We start from the raw sequence: 19,429 nt of genomic DNA on the forward strand, positions 1-19,429 counted from the left end.
ATTGAGTAGCTTCAATTGGATGGTGGTTGTGAATAAGACTTTTCTTTACTCATTCACAGGGTTGTTGGGCCTTGTTCGTTTGGCCAGCCAGTCCTGGCGTCTTTCACAGTTAATTATTTTTTATTATTATTCATTCATAGGATGAGGACGTCGCTGGCTAGGTCAGCATTTATTGCCCAACCCTAATTGCCTAGAGGACAGTTAAGTGTCAACCATATTGCTGTGGGTGTGGAGTCACATGTAGGTCAGGCCAGGTAATGATGTTAGTGTTCGTGAACCAAATGGGTTTTTTTTTCCAACAATTGGCAATGAATTCATGGTCATCATTAGACTCTTAATTCCAAATTTTTTATTGAATTCAAAGTCCACCATTTGCCATGGCAAGATTCAAACCCGGCTCCGCAAGACATTACTGGGGTCTCTGGATTAACAGTCCAGCAATAATACCACTCAGCCATTGCATCCTCTTGATTGATTTATGTTCCCATTTATTTAAACTTATTTGGTGTCAATGGAAACATGTCCAAAATGGAGGGGGAGCAGAGAGGAGAAGGAAAGCGCGGGGTGGAAATCATGGAAGCCAAATGGACTCCATTTACACTTCTCATTGCCACAGGAAGGCTGCCAACATCATCAAAGACCCCTCCCATCCCTGTAATGCTCTCTTACAACCTCTTCCCTCAGACAGAAGATACAGAAGCTTGAACACAAGCAGCAGCAGATTCAAGGACAGCTTCTTCCCTGCCATTATTAGACTGAATGGACCTCTCTCAAATTTCAATCTAATGTTAACCTTACTTTTGGACACCTCTTGTGCACACATAACCTGGTGTGTCTCGCTCTGTCTAAGCACCCGATGATCTATATGTCCTTGTTTGTTACAATCTGCCTGCACTGCTCACAAAATAAAACTTTTCACTGTTCTTAGGTACATGTGGCAACAATTAATCAAATCAAATCAAATTAAATCCCAAGGGCATTATGGGTCAACCTACAGCATGTGGACTGCAGTGGTTCAAGGAGGCAGCTCACCACCATCTTCTCAATGGGCAACTAGGGACAGGCAATAAATGCTGGGACAGCCAGCAATGCCCATGTCCCACGAATGAAAAAAAAAGAAAACTGAGTTGAACTTACCCTGAAAAGGAGAAAATCAGTGCTTTCAATTGTTATGAAAATGTGGGTGAACTATACCTTTTAAGAGAGTTGAAAGCTAGCACTGACAGCACCAAGAGTTCTCAATAAGACACAATGTAACGTGCTCCAGCTACAGAAAATTGAACAGTTGGGAGGAGAACTGCCAAGCTCCGGCAGGTAAATGAGTGCCTGGTAAATAGTTCTCTTAAAAGTACCTTTTTTGATCAGTAACCTGTGAAGCAAAAATCTCTAAAAAGAAAAATGACACAGGAAGATCCAAACAGAAGAACTGAAAGCTGCCTGGCTTTGAGATAAAAAGTCTTGCTTTATAAATCTTAACTGGGAGTTTTATCGGACTAGTATTATGGAAGGGAAGGTAACAGATAGGTTAGAGTAAGGAATTGTAAATAGTTATTCGTTAATTATTCTCTGTTATACTTTAAGAAATAAAGTTGTGAATTTTTACTTTAAATAGTTCTTGGCCACTCAACGTTTTACAGATGACTGCACGGGATAAATCTTTTCTGTGTTGCTGGTTTTAAATTTAGCAGGAGGGTTTACGCTGGTTTCTAACACAATAATCAGCACAAAACTGGGGAACACGTCTTCTGAGGCCATAAATAATCTTTCAGTGGACACTTGGACATAGAAAGGATCGCTGGAGATCCCGCTTGTATCATTTCCAAGGACGGATGCCAACAGGTGCAATCAAAATGGATCCTGGAAAACAACAAACAATTGCAAGTCTGGTAGAGCTCATTGAGAAATTGACACTGGTTCATTGTGAAATCATCAAAAGAAAATTGAAAACGCTTCTTTTATACTGTGACAAAAGAAGCAAGGCATTTGTCGCTTTATTTTTCCCAAAGGATTCCTGAAACAGAATGGACGTTGAAAATCCATCTGATCTATCACGTTTGAAATTTCACTTTGATGAATAATTAAGTTAAACACAGTGGAGATTAATCATTTTGAGATCCAAATTTAAAATCACAGAATCGTTTTGGCACCGTAGGCCATTCAGCCCATCATTTCTCAACTGGTTCTTCAAACAAACATCAATACTGAGTGCCAATCTCCTGTCTTCTCCTCAGATGCCAGCACACCATTTCTGCCGAAATAACCAATTAAATACCCTCTTGAGCTGAACCTGCCTCTTCCACATTTCCAGACAGCACATTCTATACCTTAACTTCTTAGAATCGTAGAGGTATACAGCACAGAAATAGACCATTTGGTCCAACTTGTCCATGCCAATCAGATATCCTGGCTCAATCTAGTCCCATTTGTCAGCATTTGGTCCATATCCCTCTTAACCCTTCCTATCCATATACCCATCCAGATGCCTTTGAAATGTTGGAATTGTATACTTGCTGCACAAAAAAAATCAGCTTTCTCATATCACCCTTGCTTCTTTGCAGATAACTTTAAATCTCCACCCTTTCATTCGTGTGTCTTTTATACGTGGGAACAACTTCTCCCTATCTACCCTGTCCAGCCTACTCATAATTTTGGAAACCATTCTCAAATCTCCTCTCTCCCTTCTTTACTCCATGAAGGAGAGTCCCAATATTTTCAATCTATCCCCATAACTGAAGTTTCTTATCTCTGGAACCGTTCCTGTAAATTGCTTCTGCACTCTCTCCAATGCACTCACATCCTTCCTATAATGTGGCACCCACAGCCATTTGGGAAATGACTTTCACTGCTCCAGAAGACAGCGTACAAATATGTGAACTCAGAAAAGAGCTTTAAGCAACCCAATACTAAGGATTTTTATATCTTGATGTATTTGTTTCTCCCCAGCAACTAAATGGGATAATTTTAAAAGATAATCAATTCATTCGGATGACTCAGGGACTAACTGTTCCTGACACCTAGTATTCACAGGCAAGTTATCAAAGGAAACTTGATTCCAACCCAATAAAGGAAGTACTTGGTCTGGTATCCCAAGGCTTATTTAAAGAAATGGGTTCAAACAGGGATCTTTAAAGATGAAAAGGGGAGGGATAAGGGTCAACAACAAAGGAATATAATTTTAATGTGAAAGGCAGGAGGTTTAGAAGGGATTTGAGGAATTTTCTCTCACCGAGAGGATAGTAAAGGTCTGGAATGTACTGCCTGGTGATTAGTGGTGGGGATGGTAATTGAAGAGGGAAACTGCACAAACTTTAAAATGTACTTTGGATGAGCACAATAAATGTCATCATATTCAAGGCGATGGGCCTGGTGCTGCGAGGTAAGACTAGATTTAGAGTATTTTTTCTTGTTGCTGATTCGATGGGCTGAAGGGCCTCTTTTGTGTTAAATGTTTCCATGATCCATGGAAACCCATAACCGAGTGGTTGCCTCCTCACTGACCCCTTCAGTGGCCTAGCGAGAAAAAGAAAATAAAACTTGGAATGTAGGAATTCGAAGAGACCATTCTGTCCCTTGTTCAGAGTGTGGTGCTGGAAAAGCACAGCAGGTCAGGCTGTATTCAAGAAGCAGGAAAATGAATGTTTCAGGCAAAAGCCCTTCATCAGGAATGAGGCTGGGAGCCTTGGGGGTGGAGATATAAATGGGAAGGGGTGGCGTTGGGGGGAAGGTAGCTGAGAGTGCAATAGGTGGGTGGAGTTGGGTTAAAGGTGATAGGTCGGAGGGGAGGGTGAAGTGGATAGGTGGGATGGAAAATGGACAGGTAGGACAGGTCATGAGGGTGGTGCTGAGCTGGAAGGTTGGAACTAGGATAAGGTGGGGAAGGGGAAATGAGGAAACTGGTGAAATCACATTGATGCCGTGGGATTGGAGGGTCCCGAGGCGGAAGATGAAATATTCGCCCTCCCGATGTTGGGTGGTAAGGGAGTGGCAATGGAGGAGCCCAGGATCTGCATGTCCTCAGCGGAGTGGGGTGGGGGGGGAGGTGGTGCGGGTGGGGGGGGGGGGGGGGGGGGGTGTTGAAGTGTTCAGCCACAGGGCGGTGGAGTTGGTTGGTGTGTCTGTTCTGCCACTTATAGAATCCATGAATCATACAGCACAGAAACAGACGCTTTGGTCCAACTAGTCCTTGTTGGCCATAATCCCAAACTATACTCACCCCACCTACCTGCACTTGGGCCATATCCCTCCAAACATTTCTTATTCATGTACTTATCCAAATGTCTTTTAAATATTGTAACTGTACCCACATCCACCACTTCCTCTGGAAGTTCATTCCACACATAAACCATTCTGAGTAAAAAAAATTGCCACTCAGTTACAGAGTCAACATCTTTTTAAAATCTTGCTCCTTTCACCTTAAGAATACGCCCCCTTGCTTTGAAATCCCTCACCAACCCCACCCCAAGGAAAAGACATCTGCCATTCGTCTTATCTACACCCCTCATTATTTTGTAAACCTCTGTGAAGTCATCCTCAACCACCTAAGCTCCAGTGAAAAAAGCCCCAGCCTATCCAGCCCCTCCTTATGACTCAAACCCTCCATTCTCAGCAACATCCTGGTAAATCTTTTCTGATCCCTCTCCAGCTTAAAAATATCCTTCCTATAACAGGCCTAAATAGCTGAGCTAAGGCCTAACTCCAAATACCTGCATTTGACCCATATTTATCTCAGATTTAAAACTAACAACTGATTCTGCATCCATTGCCATTTGCGGAAGAGAGTTCTAAACCTCTACTGCCCTTTATATGTAGAAGTGCTTCCTAACATCTCTCCTAAACGGTCTGGCCCTAATCCTCAGACTATGCCCCTAGTTCGAGAATTCCCAATCAGTGGAAATAGTTTATCTTCACCTACCCTAACGTTTCCTGTTAACACCTTGAAGACTTCAATTAGGTCAACCCATAACCTTCTAAATTCTCAAAAAAAGGCCTAATTATTTGGGTAATCTCTCCTTATAACCTAACTGATGAAGTTCAGGTATCATTCTTGTAAACCCATGTTGTATTCCCTTCAAGCTAATATATCCTTCATAAGGTGTGGTACCCAGATCTGCTCAAAGTACTCTAAGTGAGATCCAAGTAAAGGTTTTGGATAACTGAACAGGAAATTTTGGCTCCTTTGATAATAGATGCTTTCAGAGCCATGAGGTCATCTTGCAGCTGTACGAAACTCGAGCTGCCCTTGGGATATTGCATACATTCCTGGTCGCCACATTATAGGAAGGATGTGGACGCATCAGAAAGGATGCAGAAGAGATTTACCAGGATGTTGCCTGGCATGGAGGGAAGGTCTTATCAGGAAAGGCTGAGGGACTTGAGGCTATTTTTGTTATAGAGGAGGTTAAGAGATGACTTAATAGAGGCATACAAGATGATCAGAGGATTAGATAGAGTGGACAGTGAGAGCCTTTTTCCTCAGATAGTGATGGCGAGCACGAGGGGACATAGCTTTAAATTGAGGGGGTGATAGATATAGGACAGTTGTCAGAGGTAGTTTATTTACTCAGAGCGTAGTAGGGGCGTGGAATGTCCTGACTGCAACTGTAGTAGACTCGCAAACTTTAAGGGCATTTAAATAGTCATTGGACAAACATACAGATGATAATGGAATAGTACAGGTTAGGTGGGCTTTAGATTGATTTCACAGGTCGGCGCAACATCGAGGGCCAAAGGGCCTGTACTGTGCTGTAACGTTCGATGTTCTAGAAGCTGGAAAACCAGTATGTCAATTGAAAGTGAGAGTGGACGAGTCAGGAGATGGGCTAGTGAAAGATAGCTTGATGTTTTCAGCATGGATTTGGAATCTGGTGTTGTGGTTTCCTTCCAATGGTATCATCGATGAACAATAGATGACAAATATGAGAGGGCCAAGGATATATCCTTGGGTGGTAACAATGGTAATGTTGCCAGAATGGGTAGTTCTTTGGCAGTGGCTGCATAGAATGGTGTTGTCAGCTGTATCAATGGCTAGGTCAGTCAATAAGGTTAAGGAACATTTTATTAGAACCGCTTCAGTGCATGGCACATGCAGAAACTTGGCTGGGAACATTTTATCATGAAATTCAGGGTACAGGTCTAAGTGGTGAAAACAATGAATTGAATTGAATTGAGATACCTTTACTGTCACATGTACTCAAATGAGTCCACAGAAAACTTACAAGTCGTTATTTGTAGGGTCATTCAAGGCCTTGACATGAAAGGGAGGTTAGAGATGGAATGGCATTCTTCAACAATGGAAGGCTCAAGAAGTTTGTTTTTCAGAGATGGATGAGTCAGAAGGGAGAGGATCAACACTCAAACACAAAGAAGTGTCAATTAACATGGGATCCAGGAAGGATATTCCATTGGTCAGCAGTTTAGTGGGCATAGGAGGGAGGGAGCATCGAGTTGCCTGTAGGTGAGAGCAGAAGGGGCATGTGGGACATAGGAGAGAGACTACAGAAGATGACAGTACCTGCGTCATGCAATTGGGGAACTTCAAAGGAAGTTTGACCTGATCAGCTAAGGGGAAGGGAGGTAAGTGAGAGCTAAGTGCTCATTGGGCCTGTTGTTGGAGGTGAGGAGGGAGCAGACTTGGAAAATGGGTTCAAATTCCTCAGAATTCAAAATCAATCACAAAAATGGTCTGCTTGAACCCGCATTGAAAATGTGCCAGGAACAGACAATTTGCAGACTTCAAGCCATTCAAACATCACCTGATTTTGCTCGACTGCTCTCAGACAGATAAAGCACTCTGATTTTAAAATATGTACAATAAAGAGTTGTTTCATTTCTCAACAGTCAAAATTATCTTCAATGAACTTATACTAACACAAAGTGATTTTGTCTGTGCAAACAAAGGTTGCCAGCTAATTTATAATGTCCAACTTTGCAACCTATTTATTTAGGAAGATGTCAAGCTTTTGTGCCCTTGGCAAATGAAGCGATTTGCCTGTCATCATCTCGAAGTTCACTGACCTATATTTAGTCCTGGTGTAAAATTTGCATCCTTTTTTCACAATTCCCTTCATCGCCATGTCCCTCCCAATCTCTGCAAACTCCTCCAGTCCTACAACCCTCTGGTCTCCTTCAACCCGTGACTCTTCTGAACACCCTGGTTTTAATACCCACGCCATTGGTGGCCATGTATTCTGTTGTTACAGCCCTGTGCTCTGGAATTTCCTCCTGGCGTCTCTCTGCTGCTCCTATGCTCGATTCTGCTGTTGGATTGCAAAGGCTGACATCTGAGTTCAACAAATCAGCTCAAACACACTGACCAACAGATTCAAGAACAGCTTCTTCCCCGTTGTTATTAGACTGATGAATGGACCGCTCAAATTTCAAATCTAATGTTGAAAATCACACACCACCAGGATATAGTCCAACAAGGGTATTTGAAGCACTAGCTTTCGAAGCGCTGCTCCTTCATCAGGACAACCACCAGATGAAGGAGCAGCACTCCGAAAGCTAATGCTTCCAAACAAACCTGTTGGACTATAACCTGGTGTCGCGTGATTTTTAATTTTGTACACCCCAACCCAACTCCTGTACCTCCAAATGTTGATTTTGCTTTTGTACACCTCCTGTGCAGCTGTATGCCTCACTATGTCCAAGCACCCTATGATCTGTATGTCCTTCTATGTTATGATCTGCTTGTAATGCACACAAAACAAAACTTTTCACTCTACGTAGGTACATGTGACAACAATGAATCAAATCAAATAGAGAAGGCAAATAGAATGTTGGCCTTTACTTCAAAGGGAATGGAGTATAAAGGTCAGGCTATTTTGCTCAAACGATTCAACGCACTACTTTCACGGTCAAGTTAGATAGATTTTTTTGATAGGCAAGGGTTCGTGGCTAATGGGGTTGACTGAAATGTGATGCTGAGCCCACAACCAGATTAGCCTTGATCCTACTGAATTGTGAATCAGGGTCACATGCAATCCTCCTGCTCTGGAGCCCTATGGTTCCTCTGATAACAGGGTGCTTAGCCAATAGATGATCCACCCTATCACTGGATCTTGTGACACTAAGAGGTGGTCAGCTGTGCTTCAGTACATCCAGGCACCGCAACAGCTCTGGCGGAGTGAGGTTAAAGATTTTAATATAGTGTACAGATAGGGGCATGCAAACTGAGTATTCACTGTAAGTTCAGGACAATAAAAGGTTGAAGTTGAATTACTTGAAAGAACTTGCATTTATTTAGCTCATAACCACAGTCTTGCCAAGTGTTTTGCGATGGTTGGATTATTGCTGTCAGCAGATGTGGCAACTGATTTGTACACACCGAGATTCCATAAATATTAAATGAATGAATAATTGGGTAACCTGCTATTTCTTTTTCGTTCATGTTATTTTTGCATCAATGTTGGCAGTATCAATGGAACCTTTGTTTTAACATCTCACGCTGAAACAGAACCTCTTACAATTCAGCATCCTCTCAGTACTGCACAGAAGGGCCAACCCAATTAACATGCAAAGATGCAAGTGTGGCACTTGAACATGTAACACTTTGATTGAGAAGTGGGAGAATGATACCAACTGAGTCAACCTGGCAGTCAAAGTGGCCGTGTTCCTATAAGTAATTAACTGAATCATTAGCAAGTCGATAGTGAGTACCAGCAATATTTGAAGAAAAAGATGAAGTAAATATTAGCTTTTAAAAAAATCAAAAAATACCAACAGCTATTAAAATGACAAACTTGATGAATCTTCTCATCAAGAGCACAAAGTGCACAAAGACAATATTTGTATGGCTTATTCAAGACGGGGAAAAATATGCATTTTTCACTGCCCCCTACAGAAATGGAAATGTATTTTTTCTCAAAGAAGAGGCCCAACTTAGAAGGATGCAAATACAGGGACTAAATTATGACTACATTTAGGGCACCATAAATCATAAAAGATGGAAGAATTGAGATGAGTCATTGTAAATCAGTATATTCAAAATGTTTAATTCATATGAGCAATTTGCAACAATTTCAAAGGTTTGTGGGCACAGTGGGCACATTTTCACAATGAAAACTTTTTTTAGCACATTATACAGGCTGGAGAATGATGTACAGTTTTGATCCCCCAAGGCCATTTTGGGATCACCAAGAAGATCCCACCTTCTCAACCTCTCCCCTCGCCTGAGGCATGGTGAACCCCCCCACCCCAGGTTAAACTCACCACCAATCATCCCTCTGTAATGACAGAGCAGTCCTAAGGTCTTCTGGGAATATGGCGAAAAAAACTTTCACTTTCCCACAGGAAATAAAACACAAGTTGACTAAACTGTTTCCGGGACTAAGGTGATCATCCTTTCAGTAGACCATGTCTACATCATTGGAGGTAAGAGAAATCAAAGGTGTTCTCATCGAATGATATAAAATTGGAAAGGGTTTGACATAGTAGAGGCTGCAAAAATCCACGGCCAGGGGATCAAAAACACATGGTCATGGCCTCACAATGATGAGTCAGACATTGAAGACTGAGACAAGACAATAAGACATGGGAGCAGAAGTAGGCCATTCAGCCATCAGGCATGTTCTGCTATTCAATGAGATCATGGCCGATCTGATAATCCTCAAACTCATTTTCCTTCCTGTTCCCTATAAGTCTTGATTCCCTTACTGGTTAAAAGTCTATCGATCATGGACCTGAATATACTTAATGACCCAGCCTCGACAACCCTCTGCAGTAAATAGTTCAACAGTTGACTACCCACTGAGAGAAAAAAAATCCTCAGTTCTGCCTTAAGTGGGCAACATCTGACTCAGAGAAAATGTCTCTGGTGTTGACTCTCTGAGAAGGGGAAACACTTCATCGACCCTGTCAAGTTCTCTTAGAATCTTATAGGTTTTAACAGTGTCACCTCTCATTCTTCTAAACTCCAAGGAGTACAGGCTTAACCTCTCCTCATACAGATACCCTATGCCTGATCTCAACATAAGAAACATTCCCTGGACTGCCTCCAACACCATTTATCTTTCCTTAGGTAAGGGCTTACAGTATTCTAACTGTGGCCTGCCTTGTACAATTTTAGCAAAACCTCCCTCCTCTTATATTCTGAGGAGAAATGTCTTCACTGTGGATATCTGGAACCTCACAGACAGTTGTGAGTGCTCAGTCACAGAGCATATGAAGAACAGAGGTTGATAGATCAAAAGATATGGGTATAGTGGGGCAATGCTAAAGTTGAGGTAGAGGACAAACATGATCTTGAGGTTCAAAGGGCCAGATAGTGAAAGTCAGGGTAAATAAAGATAAGCTTTCCACTGGTTGGGGATTCTAGAGCTAGGGGGCTTAGGCTGAGTATTCGGACCCGATCCTTCAGGAGAGATGTAAGGAAGTACTTCTACACACAAAGGGTAGTAGATGTTTTGGAGCTCCTTTCCATAAACAGCAGTGGATGCTAGGTCAGTTGTTAATTCTAAACCAGAGATGGATAAATTTTTGTTAAACAAAGATATGAACCAAAGGTAAGTATATGGAGTGAGGCCTCAGATCGGCTGTGGCCTCATCAAATGGTGGAACAGACTCGAGAGGCTGAAAGGGTTTCTCTTGTTCCTATTTTTCTAAGTTCCTAAATAGCCACCTTCACGTCTTAATTTTGTTCTCATTATATTCAAATTTGAACATCTCACCATGGACTCCTTAACATCTTACTCCTGTTCTTGCAACTTAAAGCTGCTGCAAGGTGCCATTTGCTATTTCTAATGGTTTTCCAATTTGTCAGTCAACTAGAGGCTGTACAAATTTGACTGTGGTACTTGCTTGACTGTAAAGTAAGTCACAGCACTAAGGCATATTCCTGATTCCACACTGTTCTACACTTGAGCAAAGAAACACCCCGTCCATTAAGATGAACATTTGAGGAAAAATAAATGAAGTTAACAAAGAGTGAACAAAACTGTATGCCAACAAATGAACAAACTTTGTTTCTAAATGTAAACTCTAATTCAGGCAGCTTGTATTCACTGAAATACGTTTAATGACAATTTGATAAGTCTGACAACAGTGTATTTTGTGCTTGAATGCTGGAACATTTAATTTAGGCACAATTATATAGAAATTTATGCAAAGTCCCATCATTTGGCTCAATGCTCACTTGATTTTTGGAATTTTTTTCCTCGTGGCCAGATTTCTACCAGAATTCCTTTCTTACATTGTTTCACTGAAGACTACTTTATGACTGTGCTTTCAAAATGGTTACTATACGTCTCTTCCATTCAACAGCAAGGCATAATAGAAATGGGCAATGGATATTCAGATCTTTGGAACAAACAAGAAGAATCTTTCAGATATAATAGGTGGGGAAATAAAGGAGAGAGTTTCTGAACAAACACAATGCAACCTAATATTCAAACACAAGATTTGATGGTTAGAAAATTAAAGTCGTTTATATGGTCAACCCAATGTTTCAATCCTAATTGGAACTCAGGAACATCCACACTATACAAATCCAAGGGACCAGTCCCACACCAGGTCTTTATCAGAACCAAATCCTGCAACACTTTGACTTCAAAATTCTCTTCTTTTTCGCTATATGTGTGCCATCCCCCAAGCCCACAATACCCTGAAATCTCAGCACTTCTCCAGTTTTGGTCTCTTGCAGAGCACTTTCAGCTCTCCTAGCTCTAGGCTCCATGAGTGTCTCCCAACCCTTCCTTCCTATTTGCACTCTATCTTCAAGACAATCCATGAAAACTAACTTTTTGGCCAACTTTTTGTACACTTTTCCTAATATCTCCTTACAGGGTTAAGGTCTCCATTATTTATTGTCAGTCACTAAACCACCATCAAGAACATGGTGGTAGGCTGCTCTCTTCAACTGTTACAGTCAACATGATGTTGGTACTCTCATGGCACTGTCAGGGAGATGGGTGTGAGACAAAAGGTTATTTGAGAGGCAGTCAATGATCATTGCAATAGATAAACATGCAATATAGGAGCTTGACTGGCCATTCAGCCCTTCGAGCCTGCTCCACCATTCAGTGTGATCATGGCTGATCATCCAACTCAGCCCCTTGTTCTTGCTTTCTCCCCATACCCTTTGATCCTTAAGAATGGTGTCCAATTCCTTCCTGAAAACATTCAATGTTTTGGCCTCAACTGCTTTCTGTGGCAGAGAATTCCATTGGTTCACCACTCTCTGGGTGAAGAAATCTCTCTTCATCTCAGTCTTAAATGGCTTATCCCATAACTTTATACTGTGACCCCTGGTTCCCAACTCCTTAATCATCATGAAAATCATTCCTGCATTTACCCTGTCTAGTCCTGTTAGAATTTTACAGATTTCTATGAGATTCCTCCCTCTTTTTCTAAGCTCCATTGAATGTAGTCTTAACTGATCCAATCTCTCTTCATATGTCAGTCCTGCTACCCCAGCAAGCAGTCTGGTAAACCTTTGCTGCACTCCCTCCATGGTCAGAACATCTTTCCTCAGAAAAGTGGACTAAAACTGCACACAGTATTCCAGGTGTGGTCTCACCAAGGGCCAGTATAATTGCAGCAAGACAATCAATCGAACAATAAGGAATCAGTTGACTTTTCAATCAATCAACAAACACATCGACCTGGACCCAATATACCGGCCACTACAGTGGACAGCTCGAACTGACAACCAGAAGCGGCAGAGACAGGCCACTATAAATGCCAGAGGAAACAGCAGAGAAGAGCTTCACAGGAGGCTCCCAAGCACTGAGGATGTCACCTAGACAGGGGACGAAACGTTTGCAAGACAAATTCCCAGCTCGGCGAACAGAACCACAAGAAACAGGCAATGCAAGACAATGAGGAATCACAACATGAAACCCCTTCCTCCTTTATGGGACTGACTTGGAGATCACTTGGCACCTTCTCAAAATATCATTGATGAGAGATGGAATCTGACAAGAAAGGAAATGGTGGCCATGACACCACAAACTAACAGCTCATGACATAACTCAAAATGAAGTGCAAACATGGCTTTTTAACCAACCATTAAATCAATGAATATCAAAATACTGCATGAACTTGGAGTGCCTCTAACACAGGAATAAAGTGGTGCCTGTATGAGATTTTGAAAGCATAATGGAAACTAGAATTGGCTTTGCCTGCAAAAACTGCAATATTGATCGAGATTGTAAGTGAAATTATTGTGTTATCTTTCTGAAGTGTCTCCTTCTTGAAGTGGTTTGCAAAAGGTCAGTCATGAAATACTGATTGTGATAATTATGAAATACGTGTAGATCTTCCATGGTGTTACTCATGGTTACAGGAGAACAGTCACTGATACAGCAGTGCTAAAAGCACGTGTTAAATTGTTTTGCAGTAACTTGGCAAGTTTATTGCATGGTCACATTGTTGAACAGACAAAGGACAAAGTAAACATTGTACAAGTAATAAATCACTCCCAAATGCAAAATTTGCTTTGTAGACTAATAGCTTGGCACAATAATGAAAGTGGGACAATTTCAATAGTCAGTTTTACATCCAAAGGGAAGGTACAATCTGCCCCAAAGTTACTCAGGGTAAAAACATACAAGATATTATTGGGGTGTAACAAAAGCCATCCAGTTTAAAACTTGCCTTGATCAAGATTTTGATTTGATTTGATTTGATTTATTATTGTCACATGCACCTAGGTACAGTGAAAAAGTTTTATTTTGTGAGCAGTACAGGCAGATCATACCATACAAAATGCATTAGGGTAATAGGACAGAGTGAGGAATACAGTGTTACAGGTGCAGAGAAGGCGCACAAAGAATGAGATCGATACTGAATTTAAAATTTGAGAGGTCCATTCAGAAGTCTAATAACAGTAGGGAAGAAGCTGTTCTTGAATCTATTTGTACGTATAAAAGTTTATATCTTCTGGCCAGTGGAAGAGAGCATAACCAGGGTGGGAGAGCTCTGTGGTTATGTTGGTTGCTGTCCTGATGCAGCAGGAAGTATAGATGATGTCAGTGGAGCACTGGTTTGTGTGATGGACTGAGCTGTTCATGACTCTCTGTAGCTTCTTGTGGTCTTGTGCAGAGCACACTGTGATGCATCCCGATAGGATGCTTTCTATGGTGCACATATAAAAATTGGTAAATTGTTCTGTCCTGATCTCATTTCAATAGCAATAAGCAACTGGAACTGTTTCATGACATAAAGATGCTCTTTAAAGGTAACTTGTTACTGTGCAATCTATTTCTTTAAGTATAGGTCATGTATATTACAGAGATCTTCACATAAGAACTGTACGTTTACGTCAATGGATTATGATGCCACGTTACATTGGAACTGCATGTGACTCAAGGGAGAGTACGTGCTAAATGAAATTGTGGCTGTGAATGTTCACGAGAAAGCCAGAGCTTACACCGTATGTATTGAAAATTCCACGATTGTGATGTGAAGATTTTGGATGTTGTATTCACCTTGCAAAGATTTGCTTTAGGACCATTACATTTCAACAGGCAAACAGTGGGGTAGCTTCCCAAGCAGGCAGGCAGTAGGACCTGCCCTCGGATGGCTGTCTTCGAAGGCATTGCAGGTTTGCATTTTGAGTCAGGCTGAGCAAGTGCGTGACCAGGGTTGGAGGTAGATTCCTTGGGTTTTCCAGGTTCTGATGTTGCATATCCAAGGTCTTGGCACTCCTGCAGTTCCAGCTTTTTAAGCATTCCCAATCTCCACGGCTCAAACACTGGGGGAGGGGATGGGGGCGGAGTGAGTGCCTTCATCTGCCTGGGCCTTAAGCTCTCCAACTCCATTTCTGAGCTTGGTCTCCCACATACAATTCTCCTATAAATTGTCCTTTGAAAGCTAACTCTTAGCTGTAACTTTTGGTCACCTGTCCTAATATCACTTAATGCAAAAGTGTCTTCCCATGGTAAAGGTGCTGTATAAAGGCAAGTTGTTGTTGTTACGTGTTGGCAGTCTGTATGATGCATTACATCTTTTCAGTTGTCCTCTGCACCAAACTCTGAAGTTGCACAGCCTGGGGTAGGGGTAGTGGGGCAGGGGTGGGGAGGGTTTTGGGGGTCGTTGGTGGAGGATACCCTCGTTGGAAGGCCCAAGTGTAAGTGAACACAAAAATGCAGTCCACAGTACCGGTGATCCGGAGTCTATAAACACCATAACTGCAGGAGACAGAGTAAATGCTAGCAAGATGTTCCTAATGGTCTGAGAATCCAGAACCAGGGGTCTCACTGTCAGGAGTGAGATGACATTTAGGGCTGAGATGAGGAGAAATGTCTTCACACAGAGAATGGCGAGTCTGTGGAATTCTCTACTGCAGAAAGCAGTTGAGGCTAAAATATTGAATGTTTTCAAGAAGGAGTTAAATATAGGTCTTAAGGCTCAAGGGCTCAGGAGGAGGGAGGAAGAAGAAGAGAATACTGAGTTAGATGATCAGCCACGATGAATAGTGGAGCAGGATTGAAGGTAAAAACAATGACTGCAGATGCTGAAAACCAAATACTGGATTAGTGGTGCTGGAAGAGCACAGCAGTTCAGGCAGCATCCAATGAGTAGCGTCGATTTCACTGCTCGTTGGATGCTGCCTGAACTGCTGTGCTCTTCCAGCACCACTAATCCAGGATTGAAGGGCCTATCTTCATCATTTCACAAGCAGAACGACTCACCTCCTATCACAGAAAATCACGCTTTGCTCCATCAACACACGTGACGTAAAGGCAGTGCCACTCACTGTAATGTCATAGGACTCCTACTCCCTTGACCCTCAGCTGTAAAAGTGTATTCCTTTTTCCATTCTTTTGAAGGCACGAGAATAACATGAATCAGAAAAAGTGAAAATCAATTGCTAAAACAGCACACGATTGGCAGCTCTTTTTCAGACATCGGCTTCAGAGCTTTGACCACATTAGCAATTTAATTGATTCAGCCATTCATTGTTGGGGGAGAATTTTACAGCAGTCGATTCAATGCAACAGGTCGCTGACACTGATAATACTCAATATAAGCCTCCTTACATCCTGGTGTAGCTCTCACCCACATCAGTGCATAACGTTCCGATAAAAGGACCCTTAAAAAATCTGGAAAAAAAATTGGAACAAATTGCATTGTACACAGCAAAGTGGAGTATTGATATTTATGCTGATTTGACAGGTGACTCTTACAGACAGCATAATCATTTGGGATTTCAACATTAGTGAACAATGGTTGGAATTTATGCAACAGTACAATGGTTTTACCATCATCATCTGTTCAAAAGAGGCCAAACAGTGTACAAGTTCAAAGAACGTTAAATGCAAATGACATTGGAATTTAAATGATCTTCAACATCATGTAACATCAGCTCATTCAGCCACAAACCTAGCTGCCCCTATGATCGATACAACCGGCTGACAATTTACTACCAATAGCAGTTCCTTGGAAAGACTCTTAACATTAAGATTCCTTAGCACAAAGGCATAAATGGGCACTTTTTAAACGTTTTTCTACCTATTAAAAATATTTAATTGTCCAAGAAAATGACTAGCATACACCAAAGGATTTAGTAAAAGGCACTTCACAGGTTTTACTTAAAGTTATTTCATTACATTTTCCATCGTATCCCCTACAGTTTGGAAAGAGACCATTAAGCCCATCAAGTCCCACCCAGACCGAGCCCCTCACTCTATCGCCATAATTGCACATTTACCATGACTAAAACACCTAACCTGAACACTATGGGCAAGTTGGCATGACCAATCCACCCCAACCTGCACATCTTTGGACTGTGGGAGGAAACCAGAGCACCCGGAGGAAACCCACACAGACATGGGGAGAATGTGCAAACTCCACACAGACACCCAAAGCTGGAATGGAACCCAGGTTTCTGGCATTGTGCTAACCACTGGATCACCGTGCTGCCTGAAACCGGCCTACATTTTATGCAGGTTACTCAAAGATGCCAGATTAGACACTGAATGAAATGCTTGTGTTTTGTGATAAACACATGTTCAGTTGTATTGGTAAAACCACACCTCAGTACTATACATAGCAATAAATATTTCTGAAGCGTATGCGGCCTGGCAGGACTAGCTCATGGAAGATTTTACATTTGAGATTGTGCAATTTGAGCTCTGTCCTTTGTTTTTGTAGCAAACTGCAGTTTCTAGAGTTGAGCCCATAACTCTTATAAATTGAGTGATACACCATTTCACACACCATGATGAAAATACTGCACCACAGAATTACAATCACCATTTTAATTGAGTTATTTCGCACTGTAAGTTATCCACCATTCAAAAGTCAGAAAAAGAATCAAATTGCTGAAATATCATTCAAACTCAAGCCTCAAGTCATATCTATTCATAAGAATTAAAATTAAATCCAGGCAAAATAATACATCAAGATCATCAACTTAACAGTGCTTAACTTGCAGAATAATTTACGCTGTCTCAGAATTCAAGTGCTCGCAATAAAACGTTGAGAGTATGTCAGAATGTTAGTTTGTTTCACTTCTGTTCCATTGTATTATTGCAATCATTGGTCTCATTGAAACATAGAGGATTCATATGGGATTTTTCAGGTTAAATGCGGGGTGGATGTTTCACCTCAAGGGAGAGTCAAAGGCCAGATATCATTGTCTCAGTTTAAGGGAGCATCAATTTAAGGTAGAGATGAGGAGGAATTTCTTTTCTCAGAGGGTTGTGAGTCTGGAACTCATTGTTATGGAGAGTTGTGCAGAAATTTGTCTGTCTTTAAATCTGAGACAGATAGATTCCTGATCAGCTAGGGAATCAAGGGTTACAGGGAAAGGACGAAAAGGTGGATGCAAGGAATGTAGGCTCAGCCATGATCTGATTAAATGGCAGAGCTGGCTCAAGGGGCCAAATGGCCTCCACCTGTTCCTATTTCCTATCGTCAATGTATAAATGGTTAACAGCAAAGCTGTGAGAGGTGCCCACCTCTGACACCTTGTAATGAAGAGGCCAACATGTTCTGGATAAAATCTCAGTGAAAACAAGCCTTTTACGAATGAATTTTTGTTCCATTTAGATATGGAATGAGGGCACCATGGGCTAGGACAACATTTGTTGTCCATCACTCAGTATCCTACAAAAGGCTGCAGTGAATCACGTTCTTGAATTGCTGAAGTCCACATGGTGCTGATAGGAATGGAATTCTCGGATTTTGACATTGCAGCAGTGTTGGAATAGCAACATGCTTCCAAGTCAGGGTAATGTGCGACTTGGAGGCAAACTTGCAGGTGGAGCTGCTGCCCTTGTGAAGTTGCTGCAACACAATTTGTATATTGTATAAAACTGCTGCCACTGTGCTTCAGAGGGAGTGAACGTTTAACTCGGTGATTAGGGTGCCAATCAAGTGAGCTGCATTGTCATGAATGGTGCTGGGCATCTCACCCAGGCAAATGGAGAGATTTCCATCACACATGGAGACAGAAGGGCTGCAGATGCTGGAGCCAGAGTCAATAGGTGTGAAGGTGGAAAAACATAGCAGGTCAGACAGCATCCGAGGAGTAGGAAGGGCAATGTTTTGACTTTCCTGCTCCTCTAATGCTGTCTGACCTGCTGTGCTTTGCCAGCTTCATATCTATTGACTTTAAATTCCATCACACACCTGACTTATGCCTCGTAGATAATGGACAGACACTGGGAGACAGGAGGTGAGTTACTCACTGCAGAATATCCAGCTTTTTATCTGATCTTAATAGTTACACTGTTCATATGGCTCATACAGCTCAGTTTCTGGTCAATGGTAATCCCTAGGATGTTGACAGTGGAAAATTCAGCAACCTTGAACTCAAGGCAAGGTGCTTGATTCTCTCTTGCATGAGATGTTCATTGCCTGGCACTTGTGAGGCACAAATGTTGCTTGCCACTGACCAACCCAAGTTCAAATGTTGCCCAGGTCTTGCTGCATTTAGACACAGAGTGCTGAGGTATCCGAAGTGTTGTAAATGGTGCTGAACAGTGTCCAATCATCAGCTTACATCCACATCTCTGATCTTCAGAGTGAAGAAGTAGCTGAAGATGATTGAGCACAGGACATTAGCCTCAGTAACTGTTTAGCTCTCTTGTGATATGGTGGTAGAATCCCTACCTCTGAGCCTGGGGCCCAAGTTCAGGTCCCACCTGCTCCATAGTTATCTGCTCCATGCCCCTTAAGAGATGTCCTGGAGCTGAGGGGACTGATATCCAGCATCCAAACAGTCTTCCTCAGAGCCTGGAGCCCAAGTTCAGGTCCCACCTGCTCCATAGTTATCTGCTCCATGCCCCTTAAGAGATGTCCTGGAGCTGAGGGGACTGATATCCAGCATCCAAACAGTCTTCCTCAGAGCCTGGGCATACACATTAAACAGCTGTAGCAGCATTTGATCAGAATTTAGATACTCTTATGACTTTGGACAAATGGCTCACACTAAGTAGTAACCCTAACCTGTTGAGACACTGAACACTGAATCTTGCTTGAT

At 42.0% G+C, this 19,429-nt stretch overlaps 1 protein-coding gene across 31 annotated transcripts in view; it reads right to left on the reverse strand.

The window, feature by feature from the left end:
• nrxn3a (neurexin 3a) overlaps positions 1 to 19,429 on the reverse strand; it is a 2,037,428-nt gene that overhangs the window by 1,784,798 nt on the left and 233,201 nt on the right. The gene's annotated exons all lie outside the window — the stretch shown is intronic.

This window comes from Chiloscyllium punctatum, chromosome 4 (assembly GCF_047496795.1).
Source record: "Chiloscyllium punctatum isolate Juve2018m chromosome 4, sChiPun1.3, whole genome shotgun sequence".
Classification (NCBI taxonomy): Eukaryota; Metazoa; Chordata; class Chondrichthyes; order Orectolobiformes; family Hemiscylliidae; genus Chiloscyllium; species Chiloscyllium punctatum.